Raw genomic sequence first — 17,565 nt, forward strand, 5'->3', positions numbered from 1 at the left:
TCTCAGTAGAGCTATGAGGTTGTGTCAGGTGTTTGGACTATAGCAACCATAAATGTGTTATTTATGGTCTTATATCTTTACACCAGACAGGCAAGCAGCATCCAACTGCAGCCTCAGGAATCACAAACTCCATACCAATGTACAGAACAGACTTTTCCCTTTTCTCCTGTGGTTTCAGTCCTGCTGTTTCCCTCCTCAGACTCTGAACACAAGTTTCCTCCTTGTTCCTCACCTTAATCCCAGTCACATCACACAATCATAGAATCATAGAATGGATTGGGTTGGAAAAGACCTCCCAGATCATCAAGTCCAACCCTTGGTCCAACTCCAGTCTCTCTACCAGATCATGGCACTCAGTGCCACGGCCAAGCTCAGTTGAAAAACCTCCAGGGATGGGGAATCCACCCCCTCTCTGGGCAGCCCATTCCAATGCCTGAGCACTCTCTCTGCAAAGAATTTTTTTCTGATCTCCAACTTCAATTTCCCCTGGCAGAGTTTGAGCCCATCGTGCCCCCTTGTCCTATTGCTGAGTGCCTGGGAGAAGAGACCAACCCCCACCTGGCCAGAACTTCCCTTCAGGTAGTTCTAGACAGTGCTGAGGTCACCTCTGAGCCTCCTCTTCTCCAATCCACCCCTGACAGCCACACCACCTCCAGAACGCTGTCCCCACACTTGGTGCTTGTAGCCATAACCACTTGTGAGTCTCCTGGTTCCAACAGCCCCATGTACCCCACCACTTCTTGTGAGCACATCCTCCATAGCTTGTGTTCTCTCTCTGTCCTTTCCTTCTGCTCCACCCTGTCTTGGCAACCTACAGCTTTGCTGGAAACCAGGGAGGACAATCTCCTCCTCTGCCTCCTACATGCCTGTGCCCACTGCAGACAGACACAGGAATATCAAAGCAAGTCCTGCAGCTTTAAAATGCAGCACACTCAGTGCTACCTAACAACCTGCTGCTGTGTGGGTACAAAATGAGAGATGTCAGGAGTTTATATATTGACTGATTATGGACAAGTTTTCCTGCAAAGGAGAAGGAAAATTCCTGACATCAGGGCAACTCTACAGCCAAATTTCAAACAGCCACCCCCAAATGTGAAGGTGCTACTCAATGAAACAGCTGCCTATTTCTAAAAAAAGATATAATAATGCAGAGGTTTGTATCTTGTTCTCAAGGCAACTTGAATCATTCATGCTGAAATGTAAAAAGGAAATAAAATCAACACTAAACTGCCACTGTGTTGGAAAAAAGTCACTTGAAAAGGTTATCCTGGAAAAATACCGAATGCTGTGCAATGCTGATTGTAGGCAGTTCAACCTGCTGTTCTTACATTGCTTGATATTTCCTACAGTTATTGATGAGAAAGTGCCTCACACAAATCCATGATGCAGAATAAAAATGAAAGATTATAGTCTCCAGTGATGTCTGGACATATCTGAACAGAACAAATACAGACTATAATAAAGATGATGCCTGTTAATGAGGCAATAGATGGCTAAAGCAGAAGGCAAGATACCACTGTCTGAAGAGATTTCTTGATTCAGATACACCAGAGACAGGAAATCCAAGTGCCCCAGTCACAGCCTATTTACAAAAATTAGGAGGAAATGTTGATTGGTTTCTATAGACACAAACACTGATATTCACACTCGAATCAAACCATTGTTCTTATGATGCAAGCAAGGTCAAAGTCTGATCATTGTAGTTCAGCAGACACAGAAAGACAGCAAGACAATCTTGTTGATACATAACCTTCACCATCTAAGAGTCGGATGACTCGGCAACAAGAAAGCAAATAAAATTATTTTAAAGTAAACATTTAGTTCTTTCTTCATAAAAATATGTAGCTTTTCAGCAGATGAGTCAAACGTGAAAGTTTGTGGTCTTTGCTCGGCAGCTGGGCGGGCTGGATTCTGATCCACCATGCAAATGACTCAAGTGTTTTTCATTTTCTAGGGTGCCACTTGCCCTCCTGAACCCTCTGCAAAGGGAACCACCACTGCTGCTGAGCCTCACAAGAAAAGAGCAACAGGCTATGAAACGTTTTTTCCTCAGAGATGACGAGCACCCAGTTTTACAGCATGACAGAGAGGAGTTGTAAAGTCACACTTTTGAAACAGAGGCAAAAGGTCTAACTTTCTAATTTTATTGAAAGAGAGGTAGGCAGGCAGATACTCCCATGGAACATTTCAAGAACAGCAGCCTTTCAAGACTGATGCTAAAGTGCTCAGATTTTAAGGGAGATGTACAAGCAGAGGAAGGAAAAACACCTGTCAGACAGGTCCCACTTACACAGGATCTTTCCCTTTGCTGGGTGGGGCGTTCCCATAAGGACAAACTTCTCTTGGTGCTCACCAGTCACTCTCCTCCCAAAAACGAGAGACTAAGCAGGTGTTTGCAGGAGCGATTTCCAAACCAGAAGAGCCTTGCAGAGCAGCAGGTGGGCAGCTCCAAATGCAGGGGTGGAGTGAAGCTGCAGATGGGCTGATCCCAGGTGCTCCACTGGAAACCAGGTTGCTGGGAACAATCCTCAAAGGGTCTTAAGGCACTGCTCAGATTTTCTGAAAGCCTCATCAGATAAAAGTCAGGGATCTAAGTAACATCATAGTGCATGACACAAACTTTGTCTTGTCCAGGTGTCTTCAAATATCACAAACCTCAAATATTTCTAGGCTTAAATATAGAAACACATGACTTTTACTGCCTATAATAGACTATAGCTACACTGGGAGAATATGAAGCATTACTGCTCTTTGTAACTATGATGAGAGCTGTAGGATAAAGAAACCCTGTGTATTTTTTTAATCCCATATAGACAGAGCTCTAAAGTGCTGACTACTGTAATAAGCTGAACTTCCTGGCTCTCAACTATCTGAATCAAACAAACAAGCTCTGCAAACATTATTGTCTTGTCTTCTGGACTCATCTATTACATATGTCTATCATGTGGACCAAGTTGAACTTTTTTCTCCCTAAATATAAGTAAATATAAGTGGGAAGAACCAAAATGCACATAGAACAGGTTATCAGGCTTTCATGGCAATCCTAAGGAGTCAGGCAAGACCAAAGAAGCAGAAAGGAAAATTGAGACCTTCCTCCAAGTAGAGATGAAATGTAATTAAGCCAAACCAAGAGTGTTCTACCCCTCACATGGAGAGTGCTCTGGCTTGAGAGCTCCACTCCTCCATCTGGTGAATGTATCTTGACTGGAGGAAAAGTAACACAGCACAGGAGAAGTAGCTGCAACCTGGTGTGAGTGCCAGGCTGAGCAACATGTTCAGCCAAATCCTCCCCAGCAGAACTGCTGCAAGAAAGATCAAACCAAGTCCAAATATATGCTTATTTTCTGAAAAAGAGTAACTGCTCAGATCACAAGACCAGACACAGATGTGTATGGCCTGACTTTATTTCATGGGCCATACAGGAGGTAATTCTGATTCACAAGAGTTTTGGATATTCAGCCTAATAACATCTACATCCTTCAGTGTCAGGCACTTAAGTGAGAGGTCGAGGCAGGTAAACAGTAACAACTCACTTTTCAGGTCCTACAAATCATTCTGATTTTCCTTTGAGTCTTCCAGGTAAATGAGATATACAGATCTCTCATCCTCACAATTCATCAGCCTCCAGACTATGCAACAAGTTCCCATAATGTTCCACTTTGGCCAACAGAGCAGTGAACAGAGGTGGAAAAAAATTGACTGACTAGTGAAGAAATTCAGAGCAAGAAAATAACCCAGAATTACCTGGACAGTGTCCAGGCCTCTTTACAGTTTTATGAAGAAGAATGTTAGGAAGCAGAGAGTACAAGCTTTGATTCCAGAGATCCAGTTTCCCATGTGCAACATGAAAAACATGGTCTACCAAAGGGTACAAGAAAGATTTTCATCCCCATAATTCACCAGATAGTCCTTTGGTGAGAACATATATGAGTTTTTCTAGGTCAAAGAGTTATAGCAACTTATGTCAGATAAGAAAGTGCCTCCCTGTATCTTAAAAAACAATTCTTTAAGGTTCAGATGGTTTATGGACTTGCCACAACAGACACTCCAAAGGATTAGTAAGTTTGGACCAGGAAATCTCAAGGGACAGCAAAAGACAGAAAAGAGAGAGAAAAATAGTTAATGTAAAGGGCCATCTGAAGGCCTGAATCTCCTTACAACTCTTATGTACTTGGAAGACAAGGCAGCAGCTGGCAGAGAAATGTGAGAGTGTGTGAGGGGCTTTCTAGTTCCTTTGGCATTACAGAATAAAAGTAATTTCTTTCTTTTCCCAACTTTCTCACAAGTTCAACTATCCCCATTTAGATTTACTGCCCACTTAGAAAAGCAATATTGTTGAAGGGACCACATCCATCAAGTTCTTATTTCATCCCTCTGAAACCTGAAATTCTCACTGAGACACAGCATGAAGGAATTCCAAGCACAAGGTCCTTTGCACATAAAGAATCTGACAGACTTCAACAACTTAACTGCTTTTAACAGACTGTAAGATCTTACACATTAGGAGTCCCCCAGACATTAGGCAATATTCATAAGTAAATATTGTAGGAAAGCAGAAGACCCAAAAAGTCCATAAAACAGGGAAGTGTATTTCAACAACAGAAAGTACATGCTCACAGTACTCAGAAAAATAAATTCTTGCCCATAATATTCATTAGTTTCAATCACAAGCTACCAGAAAAACATCTGGCTCGAAGAAAAGTGGGAAATACAGAATCTGACTGAGCCATGTCTCTGTGATTTCCTGAGATCAATTCACTGCAGTAATTAATTAGTCAGATCACTCTTTTGTAGTCTTCTTTATTAGGTCACAAATTCCTGCAAATCATTAATTTCTTCCACTACTTTCAGCAATCATCTGCTGGAGAAGTTGCCTTTGGTAAGCTCTTCAGTTTAATACTTATCTTGCAAACAAGCCAGTTCACTAAGAGTGGAACAAAAAAATCAGAAAAATTCTGACATGAAACAGCAAATGTTGGGCCAGAAGTGCATTAGTTGTTAAGAAGAAAACACCAACAGTAGAACCAAAAATAGCCCTTCAACCACTTGTCTTTTCAAACCTCTCTGCTTCCTTCTCAGGATCCATGGGACTCATAATTCAATCTTTCTCATGCTTGCACTGGGGTCTCTCAGAGACTCTTTCCACTGAGATAAAAATACATCTTTTTCTCAACCATGTCATTGGCACTCATGGCAAGTGGTTTTAATTCTCTTTTGAGTTTTGCCTATGCAAAAGCCACTGGTCAATGCTTATCACTTTTCTCTTCCCTTAAGTATTCAAATGAAGAGTGATACTTCTTATTAAAATGTATATTCAAGCCATCTCTACTTGCATGGGGAGGAATTAGGCTTTCCCTCTGGAAAAACTGTGCCACGTATTTTCCTCCCATCTTCCAGAATTTCTCATATCACATACACCTTTACTTTTTCTTTTTTTTTTTTAATGTGTGACTTGTTATCAGAAACAAAGGTTTTCCTTAAGCTCATAAAAGTCAGGTTTTGTGCTATCCCAGCATAAACTGAAATGATGCCCAAAGCAACAAAGCCATCCAAAGTCACCTGTCAGAACAGGAGTGTGTAACTGCTGCTAAAAGTCAATATATGTTGTATCTTTTGTGATTTTGTTGTAGTTATTCCTCCCCAGGAATTAAGAGACGACAGTTTAGTTTTAAAACAAGGGCATTTTCTAATCAGTGACCCATCTATGCTGTTCAACCATCTGATCTGTCTCAAGGTCAGTGCATTCAGGAACTGGGTAAGAATTACATCACCTGTCCTGCTATAGGATGGCAATTACATCACTGATCAATACCTGAGATCTCAGCAGACCAACAAATTCACGTTGGGGATGAGTTACAACTGGGCAGATACCACAAAAGGAAACTCCTGTTTGGCTTAGCCCACATTCCCATTAAGGCTAAATTATAAAACTATGAACTCTACTACTGTAGTACAGCACAAAGTGAGAGCCAAGCAAAGATGGGGTGGGGAAAGTGCCACAGTGGCCTTGCCTTTTGCACAGACAGAGAAGATGGTCTTTGCTTTGAAGAGCTTACAGCAGCCTGAAGTGACAAGAGCAACGGAGGGTGGAGGGAAGAGGTGTAAGCAGATGGCAGCAGACCACGTTATTTTTGTCAGCCTTTGGTGGCGATGCAGTTTGAGGCAGTCACATGTTCACCTTCAACAGCAATAAGTGTTTTAAGCTATTTTAGTTCCCTCTGCCTTGAAACAGAGATGGAGTTAGCAAGCAGCAAGCTACCCTGGCTCAGGGGAAGGGGCACAAAGGGGCAGCCCTTGGGGCTTCTGCTCCCCTGCAGCTGCTTTGGAAGGGAAATGAAGTTCTGCATTCAGGGAGGGAGGGAGCAGGTGAAGGAAGGTCCACACAAATGGGGATAAAGGTCACCCAGTTAGGAGTGAAGTCGGCAAAAAGAGGCTCGGGGAATAGAGAAAAGCTGGACCAAACAACAGATTAGCTGAGGGTAGAGGAGATTTATATGCAGTTTGGAGCCACAGATTGTCTTCTGGCTGATTTTGTCACTGTGCCTGTTCTGGCTGGGGTCTTTAGGAAGGGGCAACTCCCTCCATTCCCCTCAGGGGAACCTGTTGAAGAGGTGGAGTTTGCTTTGCTCACCTTCACTCACCCAGGGCTCAAGCAGCCCCCAGGACTGTGGCAACCTGAAATGTGTCAGCAAGAGCACCTATGGTAATATTTAACAAGGACTGGTAACTCTCCTGTGGGGGATATACAGGATTGAGCAGCACCTGGAGCCACTGCCCTGCTTGGCCTCAGCAATACATGGAAGAGGAGTTCCAGGGACAGGGAATACTAAGCCAACATTTTCACCCCTGGATACAATAAATTAGATACCATTCCACGTTTTGGGATGTCCAGAGCTGGCCTCCTTCATGGTGCCCAGAGGCCTCACAATGCAAAGGGGAGGGTTGCAGGTAACTTGCCTGCTCTGGAAATTAGACTGGGACTAAGAACATGTGACAGCTCTGACCCTGACAGATAAAGTTGTGAAATCCATACAAGGCCAGCACCAGCAAGAAAATTCTATGAGGTTTCTAAAACACAAATTAAATGTTGAATCCTGCATTTACACTGCAGCTACATGTCCTGATTTGCCTCTAAGGGCAAAAACTGACTGGGCCATTTAAAATGCTGGCTTTTAAAACACTTGATTTTGCAGGGTGTAGAAGGTTGCCTGAAGGACAGGAAACCTTCTCTGTCTTCTGCTGTCAGATACAGAGTGGATATTTAGTGCCTACCACTCCATCTTCTCCTTATAAAGACACAGACACAGCGTGGTTGTCTAACACAAGAAGTCAATAAAAGCAAAGCATCAGAGAAGAGACCACAATGAACTCACCTTAAAGAAGAGATTTTTTTTTCAGGTTACAGCAAGGTAATTAATTTTTTCTGACAGGGCCTACTCCTGTGTGTCTCTCACCAAGGGCCAGGCAAACTCACTGGCTTTGGAGTAAATAGCCAGATTTGCCCCTGTGGGGCTCATTACAGGGTAAGGGCATTAGACCCTTTTTCTTGCAGTGCATCCTTACTGTATTTGCAGTAAAAAAAGAATTACTTTCAAAGTTTTGTCTAAAGTACTTAAAAGTTCAGTGTTCAAAGCCTCAGGTCACATTTGCAGCAGATTTTTGCTTGCCTCTAGAAGGTTCTTCTTACCTCTGCAGACTAGAGAATAATTACACAAAGAGAGGTTAACTCTGCCATCCCTTTTGCCAGGTTTATGCTGAAATAACTCCACTGATGGGTGAAATAAGGATGGCAGTAACAAGATAACTATGGAGAATTCAGGGTTTCTTGGATTTAGCTATGTCAAGTTGTTAAGTGGAAAGCTTTTCTCCTTCCTTCAAGTCCAGCAAGTCTGGGTGACAAAGCTGTAGAAGGCAGCTGTCCTTTCTCACAACCTTGGTTAAAGAAAAAGGATGCCTATCACACCAAAGCCAGAGGATCTGCTCTCCATGGATGCATTTCCTATGAGGTTGGGGAGTTGGGCTCCTCTGGCCACTGCTTTTAAATGAGTTCATCTTGACAAACTCTAACCTCCTTTCCCCACATAACCTCCATCACCAAATGGTGACCACACTGATGAAGAGCCACGTGGTGTAACAGCTTAACTGATGGCTGAGACAGCCATTGTGTTGCATCACTTCAATGACAGCAGCTTAGAGCATGAAAATTCCTCCTTTCACCCTCCCGGCAAAATGAGCACCTTCCACTTGCCAACATGACAAGAGTGACTTTTGATGGGAAGCACCTTGGACAAAGCACAAGTGCACACTGGCAGAAGGGAGCAGGAAAGGGAAGGAACGTGCCCTGCAAAACGGCCAGGCCTCCAAAGTCCCAGGGGTGGCAGGGCACACACAGCAATACTGCAGCCAGGTCCAGCACAGAAAGGTGCATCGTGCACCCAATGAAAAACTCACCTATGGCCAAATAACTCTGGGAAAGCCTTTGTGCAAAGGGCAGGGGTCTGGAAAAGACCCTTTTTTAGAGAGAGCAGGGAAAAGAGCACTCAGCAGGGAAATGAAGGTGAGCAGGGCAGAATCCTCTTCCAAAAAAGACTTTGATGTTCACTGTTGCTGGAGAAGAAGATCTGTACCTGTGTTGGACTCACAGGATGCCCAGTTTTGGGGTCCAGCCTGCCCTCAGCAAAAGCAGGACCAGGCAACGAGGCTGGAGAAGGGACTGGAGCACAAGTGCTGTGGGGAGAGGCTGAGGGAGCTGGGGGTGTTCAGCCTGGAGAAGAGGAGGCTCAGAGGTGACCTCAGCACTGTCTGGAACTCCCTGAAGGGAAGTTCTGGCCAGGTGAGGGTTGGTCTCTTCTCCCAGGCACTCAGCAACAGGACAAGGGGGCACGATGGGCTCAAGCTCTGCCAGGGGAAATTGAAGCTGGAGATGAGAAAAAACTTCTTTGCAGAGAGAGTGCTCAGGGATTGGAATGGGCTGCCCAGAGAGGGGGTGGATTCCCCATCCCTGGAGGTTTTTCACCTGAGCTTGGCCGTGGCACTGAGTGCCATGATCTGGTAAAGGGACTGGAGTTGGACCAAGGGTTGGACTTGATGATCTGGGAGGTCTTTTCCAACCCAGTCCATTCTATGATTCTATGATATGGTCATATATGTACTGACGCCACATACTCTCAGTTTTACACTTCAACAGCAGAAACTTCTGGCAGTCACTAAAGGCTTGTTAAGCACACAGAAATGAACTCAGAGTATTTCTACATGCAATTAACCATGATTTGTTTGAAGATACTCTGTTAGAACTCCCATTTTCTGCTTCCTGAAACTGCAATTAATGAGGGCCAAGCCTCAATCCGAAAATGTTTTCTCTCCTGTGTTGAACAAAAGTGATGGGGAGAAAGTGTTATTATCTAATCCAACAAAGTGTTCTGGCAAAAAATTTCTTTGCATCTTTGAGCAGAAAAAAATGCCTTAAAAAGAGAGGTTGGGCAAACCAGATTGAGCAACTACAGCAATTTAATAATTTGGGAGCAAACCAGTTTTCATTCAATAAGCAGCTAAGTGGTGTTTCTGCTATCACTGCTATTAGTCCTCTGTTTTCTACTGTCTGCATGTTCTGGTCTCAGAAAACCAGCTAAGTTATGGTGTGTCTGAAGCAAAGGAGTGAGGAAATAAACATGCCTTGTTTGTAATAAATTAGCTACACATTTTTAAATCTATACTTTGCATGTCTAAATACATTTCCAATGGCTTTTTGCGTTTAGGAGATAGAAAATCCGCTTTAATTTTCCATAATATTTCAATTGCTTAGAGATGAGAAAATCCAGGTTATTTTTTAAAACATTTTTGTCCAGTTTAGCAGAAGATGGGGCTGGGAACACTGCATGGGTTTCACCCATCTTATTTCAGTTGCTGAAACAATTTGTCCTCCCTTAAGAACTTCACCCTCTGCACCAAATCCTGGTGAACAGGCCATACCCATGGACTGTCCTTTGTACTCCAACATCAACACAGAGTGAAAGCAGCTGATCCTGATGGTCTTCAGGCCACAGATATCCCTGAAAACGGAGGAGGAAGCTGCTTTTATCAATACAGCCTTTCCTGGAGAGATTTCTAAGCACAGTCTTTTGATACAGAATATAAATCTGTGGATATTTTAAACAATTTCCAAATACCTTTTCCCTGTGCCAGTCAAATAAAACATAAACATACATAATCTGTGCTGTACAACCCTATTCCTTTCATAATACTCTAAGTGCTTTGATACGATGCTCGTTGCTACTTCAGACCCCAAGCCAGGTTTGTTAAAATCTGTCCAAATATCACATATAAAACCATGCAAAAGATGAAGGAGCTGTGCCACAAATAGAGCAACTGCAGAGGCTCTGGCCCTGCCCACATTCACTCCAGAGTATTTTTACACAAAGCACTGCAGGATGCTGGTGCCAGCTCGAACTTGTACCACACTGCCAGCAAACAAGATCCAAAAAGAGACAACAGGGAAAATTCCAGGGCAGTGTCTGTGTACTATGAGGAACAGAATTTGTGGGGTTTTTAAGAAACCCCATTGCAACACATCTCACAGATGTCAAAGGTGTGGATGCAAACAGCAGTACAGGCATCAGGCAGAAATTATTTCAAATTCATCACCGCCCAGGCAGGAGATTTTTTCAGTAAGGTTGAGCTTCAGCTCCTGCCTGCACTACAGACAGTATCATATCACAATACAGTGATGTCATGACAGGTTTATAAAGCAAGTTGGACTTGACTGTATGAACAAGGTCATTTCACAGCCACAGAGAAGCACCTTGTTCCAGCTCTGGTAGATTCCCCAGTTCAGCACACACAAGCTTAGCACACTGAATTCAGGGGCACAGAAAAGCTTTTGGGGTTCATGGGCACTTGGGAAATGCTTTATGAAGTCATTTTACTGCAACAATTTGCAGCAGCAAGTTTGACTTAATCTTTTCTCCTTCCAGGCTTTCTAAACCTGGGGAAACTGGTTGTTGTTCCCCTCATGCCAGAACAAACCACGTTCTCTGCCACTCGGACTTATCACAGGAAACTTTCAGATACTGACACAAGAAGACAGAAAACAAAACAAAACCCTCCACACAATCTTGTGGAAGAAAAACATCTGAATTGTTTGCAATTTAAAGCCTTGACTTTCTATTTCATTAAACAATAACCAGATTTTATCTCGGAATAGAAAATTACAGCTTGAGCTGCACATCCCTGCTGAACCAGCTGTAGACTTGCTCAATCATTTGCTTTTGTAAGGGTTTGAAAGAGTCAACAGTTCTGCAAACATTTTTGCCTTTTATTTCCCTTTATTCCAGCTGAATCACAGTGCTCTGTTAGTAACATTCTGCTTGGCAGAGATACAGAACTGCAAGTCTATTGGTGTTGCTTCAGGGGTATGTGGAGGACTCACTTCAAGAGCAAATCATGTTAGAGAGACCATCTCAGCAACAGGGAGTGTTTCAGATGCAAAGCTTTGGGTTATAAAGGGCACAACAGATCCCCAGGGAAAAAAAAGAACACCCCAAACTGCAGATTTTTACATGGCAAATTGCAGATTTTTACCCGGCAAAATGCAGATTTTTACCATGGTATTCACATGCAGATTTTCCCACATTATTTATGTGCATGTTCATTAATATAAAGCAAATTATGATGTGTCCAGGAGATTATTAATGCCCTCCATAATGCAGTGCCATTTCATAGCACTTTGAACCCTGAGGTACCACATGCAGCACTTACTACTTTGGTTCCACATGACAGTACAATAGCAAGTCTGGGGTTGGTGTGTAAGATTCCTGACAAACCTGACTTCTTTAAAAAAAATAAAGACAAATGAAGACATGGCAGAGTAAAAACATTCCTAGCAGAGATGAAAAGTAACTTTCCTTTCTCCAGTGATCAGGCTTAACACACTTCCATGTGTGCTGAGTTTGGTTTTTAATTGGAAAGGTATGGGAAAATATTGGACAAACCTTCTTGGTCCTTTAGGTTTTTTCCCACTTTTCCCAGATTTATTTTGTTTTCTGCTTTTCACTGATTTTTTAAGACTGTAGATGATAAATACTACAAATTTCACTTACTAGCTTTGTCCTAACCAGGTCACATCACAGTTCACTGCCTGGGGTCCTACCCAACAAGCATCACAGGCCAAGCAGAGCCTGCTCCATCCCTCGGTTGCCATAGATACTCCTGGGTGACCTTCTGCCCCATTGCCTTGGCTGGCAAACAGAAACTGTCACCACATCGAGTGCTGGTTGTTACTAATACCCCTCTCTTGCTGAGTCACCCCAAGATCTCTGCATTCACAGTCACTCCCTGAAATTGCTGTGCAGCTTCCCAGAGGGGACTGCACTGCCTCTAACACACCTCCTGCAATTGATTCAACAACTGAAACCACCCGGATGAACCCCCAAACACACCAAACCCTGTGCCAATGGAAGGCTCCAAACTAGAAATCCAAATCCAAGACCAAACCCCAATCACAAAGTTTGGGATTCATTACAAAAGTCCTTCAAATTTCTTTTTAAAATAATTCTTCCAGGCAGGCCAGCTGTCTTTTCACACTGCCTTCCTTTCCTTCTAAGGCATTTTAAGAGCTTTACTTCTACTATAATCTAGCTAATAAAAGAAGACATAAATACCTTTACTTGTTTTGTAGAGTTGGAGAACATCTGGATACCAAAATGACAGCACAAGAAGAGAATTTTTTAAAAATCCCACAATACTTATATGAAAGCTTGTAAGAAATCAAGGTTTACTTTCCCAAGAACATTTAAATTGCAACAAAGGAAACTACAGAATATCAAAGTCTTCCACAGAATAAGTGATTCGATTTTCAATCATGGAAAAAGGACTATATTTAGAAAGACATAATATGTTACTTTTTCTTCTGGTAAATTTAGTGGAATTAGGAGGACCAGATGGCCACATGTCTATGGAGTATTCATATCTATCATCCTGATGCAGAAACATTAGAAAGGAAGAAATCCTACATGTCTTGAAGTAGCCTGTGCAGACCACATAATAACAAATGAGATCATTATGCACAGCCTCGAAGCAAAAGGTCTTTTGACTTCCAACAATTTATGTATGCCCTGGAATGTCAAGTTATTATCATCATTTTTGTGTATTGAAAAAAATTCCTGGAGCACCATCCTTGTGATTTAGCACAGTGAAAAACCTCCACTCCCAATAAATAATCGTTTGGCTACTTCAGTGACCCCAGGGTTTGAAAACATTGGTGTTTTGAATCATTGGGTTGTTATTTAAGTGCAAGTGAACAGTGAAAAGCACAGCCCTGATCCCCAGTCTGAAAAAGGGAACACGCCCACCGAAGACTCGCTGATGCAAACAGCAAAGAAACCACCCCAGCAAAGGGAAAACATCATCACCACTTCAAGAAAACTTCCTGGACAAGCTGTGTCAGAGGTTTCGCAGCATCCTTGTGGGAGTTGCACTCTGGCAAGTCAGTGGTGTTGAAAAGCACATTTACAACCCATTGCTGGGTATGAAACTGCAGAACAGAGGAAGGATGTGCTGGGAGTCCCGGGATGGGACGTGAGAGACACAGACTCAGCTCTGTTCTAACTTCATGGCTAAACTTATGGTAACACTTTCAGTACCACCACAGTTCTGAAATACAATCAGTGATTATTAAAAAGTTTTCTCAAAACAGTTTTGAGGTGAAATCTGATGTTCTGTTTTCTTGGGCTGCAAACAAATGTGACCAGCACTGACATGAAAAGCATTTGAACTGTGCAAACACCATTTTCTTCCAAAAAACACTGACAGGAAAGCACCATCCCTGACTTGGCTGGCTGATTATAAACTAATTCATGCCCTGTCTCTATACATCGTGTTAAAAATAATTTAGTGCTCTGTTTTGTAACAGGGAACTGAAAAACATGATGACAACTGAAGAACCATATGAAACACAGGCTCTAGTTTTAAAATATATTCATGGCATGGAGGATCATGAGCAGATATTCTACTGGTACTTTTCTTCCCCCCTCAATAAAAAATTTTAGCATGAGAATGTCCTACAATGACACATCCCTCAAAGGATTTCCCTGTTGCTTGTCCACAAACTGTCCAGCCCCCACAAAACCAAAGGGATTGCACGTCAGCCCAACTAATTAATTCAAGCTTACAAATAGCTGCCCAATCACTGAAGGCTGTGTACCTACACAGTGTTTTCCCACACACATTTTCTTGTGTATTTTACATTTAGACAGTCTAATATATTAATCAGTATGAAAAGAAGAAGAAGACAGAATTAATTGTATGATTTATATCTGGTTGAAGATTTTTTTGCTTGCCTCAAGAGTGTAAAGTGGCCTTTATGTGTATGAAGATCAAACCCTGTGCTGGTGGGTTTGACTTCACAGATTGCAGGGCCTACCAAAGAAAATATCTGTATTTATAGATCTATTCCATAGACCACATGGTTATTCAGTCACTACAGGTCTCATTCTAGAAGACACTGAACATGCACTGAAATCTCTAGGCCCTTAATGAGTCTCCCAAGAACACGACTTGGCTGGACCTTAAACACAGAAACAGTCTGAGGATGATTCCAAACAGTCTTTCTGCTCTGCTCCCTGCCCTTTCTTTCCCTTTTGTTTCTTTTACAGCTCAAATATATTTGCTCATTTCACTGAACTGAAGTTTACAGCAAGAAAACACAGTCATGAAACCCAGTTGTGATTAATTGGTAGTAACATCACAATTATAGTCAGGAAAAAAACCCAACACACCGCTGAAAACTCAGTATATTTTTATCTACACATATGTGAATACAAACAACTTCTTTGACACCAGATATGCCACACATTCTGTGCCCACCACTGCAGCTTCAACCATGAACTTATCTCTGCTTAACCCTTTCAAACACAAGTAAGATGTTATATTAACAAATAAAACAAACCCAAAAGGCAGAAATCAACCTCCTTCTGGTTTCCCTAACTTTACTACAGCATCTTTCTTCCCCAGGGGAAAACTTCAGTGTTTGAGTACCTGTGAACAGTTTTTTACACTTCTGCAGTTAATTTGAGCATTTTCCCCATCCATCTCTGTCAAGCTGTTGCAGACCAGGCTCCCCCAGGGACAGGGAGCATCTTCTCTACAAACCTGCACACCCCCACAGAAATGACATGCAGTTCACATAATGGAGAGGTGCTTGTGGATACGTTTGGAGGAACCTCTGAATTCCTGACACAGGATGTGAAGAGCTGTATCACGTGCACTCTGGACATCTGACACCAAAGCTGGCTGGAAACAGCTGCCAACACAACCCTGCTCAGATGGTCTCACCCTCTCATAGCTGAAGCCACGTGTTCCTTCTCAGCAACACCCAAAGTACCCACCTGTGAGGGGAAGGATCAGCATCATCAGGACAAGGGTGAGGTATTTTGGTTGAGTGTTTTTTTTGTTTTGTTGGTTTGGTTTGGAGGGTTGGGGGCAATACCACCAATATCAGTGAGGCCAGTGCAAAGCAGCCCTGTCAGCTTTGGTGCTTTCCTTCCAAGATGAGGAGAATCTCTTAATATCCAAAACATTAAATCTGCTTTAAGTAATGAGCAGGAAATGATACGTAAGTAGAAGGCCTAAGTAACAGCTCTTTATCTCAATTACAGGCACAGCACAAGCTGCCACAGCTCACGGTGCCTGTAGATTGTACTACCAGTTCCTCGCAGGCTTGGAGAGCAGAGCTAAGGTGTCACTCCCACCCTTTCTCCTGTCAAATTTCAGTTTGGCAACAGAGGAAAATTCTGCTAGGAAACAAAGAGATTAGCAACTCATTTCCATTAAATCACTGGACAGTAATAATAAAAAGGGGTTCACTCTGAAACGACTCATTTATATAAGCACAAATTAGGGTAAGACACACCATTTCAGAGGTGTAACAGATTTGTCCTTTAGCTCCAATCAGAGAATACCAAACACAGACCTGCAGTTTGGCATGGAAAGGCCTCAAACACTTTAGTCAGTGTCACCCAGTCCACTGACAGATAAATTAGGCTGACAGAGCATCCACGTTTTGAACTTTCTCGTATAAAGGATAAATATAAACAGGCACATAGAGCAGATGGACAGTCAGACAGCTATTAAAAGCTCCACAGATAACCCCCTGGCAGTATCACCCACAGAAAACACAGATACTGAAGAAATTTCACAGGCAATACTTCCCCAGCTCAGATACTGTAACACAGTTAAGATCCAAATAAGAAGTTTTTTAAGTCACATAGAAGATTGTCCATTTATATTATAAAAGAAGCCCAGCCAGATTCAACAACACACTTCTGGAACCATTAACACAGTGGCATTCACTTTTTGCTTCTTATTCTCAGTATACACACAGAGAAGGAATTAATAACTGTTATTAACAGGAGCAATACCAGCTTGCTAAACAGCAATCCATTTAATTTCAAAATACTGCTCTTGCTACAATTGACCAAAAACATTGTCCCTCCTGAGTGCTCCTCAGAGCAGTCCCTGCAGCAGCACAAAGCCGGGCAGAGGCAGCTGAGCTGACACGAGCCACAATCTGCAGCACTGTGTGCCTTTCAACACGGCGTTTGGAACCAGCAACTGAAAACTAACAATTTTTAAGCACATTTCCCTGAGCAGCTCACAAGAGAAAGGTTGTAATGCCTGACTTTTACAGATGTTTGAAGCCCCAGTGTTTCATTCCACCACCGCTCCGAATGCCGAGTGCGCGCCCCGCGCTCCACGCGCGCTCACACGTGCGCGTCACACGCACCGAGTGTCACACCACGGGCTGCACCTCTAATAGTAAACCTGACAGAGGGGAATTTTATTTTTACATCTTCACACCACCCACTCCTAATTAATGTCAATCAGTGTCTTCTGCATAGTACACACTGCAAATATACGTGGCCTTAGCTGTGCTCTGTGCAGGGTGGGGGCAAAAATTTCCACTGTTGCTAAAAACTGAGTAGGCTCCATGTGATGGATTCACACGAGAAGAATCTAGAGATCCACAACCCTCCCTTAGCATAAGTGCTGTGGGGAGAGGCTGAGGGAGCTGGGGGTGCTCAGCCTGGAGAAGAGAAGGCTCAGAGGTGACCTCAGCACTGTCTAGAACTACCTGAAGGGAAGTTCTGGCCAGGTGGGGGTTGGTCTCTTCTCCCAGGCACTCAGCAATAGGACAAGGGGGCACGATGGGCTCAAGCTCTGCCAGGGGAAATTGAAGCTGGAGAGCAGAAAAAAATTCCTTCCAGAGAGAGTATGAGGCATTGGAATGGGCTGCCCAGAGAGGGGGTGGATTCCCCATCCCTGGAGGTTTTTCAACTGAGCTTGGCCGTGGCACTGAGTGCCATGATCTGGTAAAGGGACTGGAGTTGGACCAAGGGTTGGACTTGATGATCTCGGAGGTCTTTCCCAACCCAATCCATTCTGTGATTCTTAATGACCCTCCTGAGGGGGCAATTAAAATGCTCTGACTTTTGGGGGGACATTTCTGTGGTTTGGTTGTGATTTCCCCCCCACAGCTATGAATAGGAAGCAGTTCTCCTGTTCAGAAGAGCT

General features: G+C 43.1%; 1 protein-coding gene across 8 annotated transcripts in view; it reads right to left on the reverse strand.

Annotated features, from left to right (window-relative positions):
- Window positions 1–17,565, reverse strand: part of ATXN1 (ataxin 1) — a 221,830-nt gene that overhangs the window by 113,838 nt on the left and 90,427 nt on the right. Inside the window, exon 1 of one of the 8 annotated variants that reach the window (XM_071553223.1) lies at window positions 2,291–2,356. The exons of the other annotated variants lie outside the window; for them this stretch is intronic. The gene's annotated coding sequence lies outside the window, so the exon portion shown is untranslated. Of the gene's footprint in view, window positions 1–2,290; window positions 2,357–17,565 lie in introns of those variants that run through there. 8 annotated transcript variants of the gene reach the window in all.

The sequence above is a fragment of the Pithys albifrons genome, chromosome 4 (genome assembly GCF_047495875.1).
Source record: "Pithys albifrons albifrons isolate INPA30051 chromosome 4, PitAlb_v1, whole genome shotgun sequence".
Taxonomy (NCBI): Eukaryota; Metazoa; Chordata; class Aves; order Passeriformes; family Thamnophilidae; genus Pithys; species Pithys albifrons.